Here is a 911-nt window from a genome sequence, read left to right as displayed (position 1 = left end):
GTGTGTGTGTGTGTGTGTGTGTGTGTGTGTGTGTGTGTGTGTGTGTGGGTGTGTGTGTGTGTGTGTATGTATGTACATATGTATGTATATATGTATGTATTTGTGTGTCTGTGTTTACGTTCCCGTAACTTAGCGTTTGTCCAAAAGAGCCCGATAGAACAAGTACAAGGCTTACAAAGAATAAGTACTGAGGTCGATTTGTTTGAATAAAGGCGGTGCTCCAACATGGTCGCAGTCAAATGACTGGAACAAGTGAAAAAGAATAAAAGAATACAGACGATCATATAGATACATACATACATATTTACATATAAACACATATATAAACACGCACCCATATATATACTTAAACTTACGCACTCTCACCTGAATTCTAAAGTCCAGGTTCAATGACCACTAGCCCCTTATTATATCTTCGTTTCTGGCCTCGCCTTAAACCACGGACCCCACCACACTCGCGACTCCACCTGGAACAACGTTACATTTTCAGTCTACACAAATTCCCACGGACTCAACACAAGTCCCTCCTCGTAACGACTGTCTCTACACCCTCCTTAAAAAATCAACTTTTAATTTTATTTAATTTTATTTTATCCACTCTTATATCCACTTACTTTTTTACAGTGTTACCTATTTTTCGATGTTTTATCGTTTTTTTTTTGCCGTCGAATTTTTACACTTTTTAATTGCATACATTTTTTCTATAATTGTATTAATTTTTATTTTATCCCTTTAATTTTAATTATTTAATTTTTTATTTCTTATCTCATGTGTGATATTTTTTTGTAGTTTATTGATTTTTTTTATTTTTACATCTTGCACCCTTCCCCCCATTCCCCCTTTTTCATCGATCTTACTTTTATTATATTTTATTTTATTTCTGTATACACGCACACATACATACACACACG

This window comes from Octopus bimaculoides, chromosome 1, assembly GCF_001194135.2.
Source record: "Octopus bimaculoides isolate UCB-OBI-ISO-001 chromosome 1, ASM119413v2, whole genome shotgun sequence".
In the NCBI taxonomy this organism is placed as follows: Eukaryota; Metazoa; Mollusca; class Cephalopoda; order Octopoda; family Octopodidae; genus Octopus; species Octopus bimaculoides.
The sequence above is the reverse complement of the archived record's forward strand: the minus strand, read 5'-3'. Positions refer to the sequence as shown.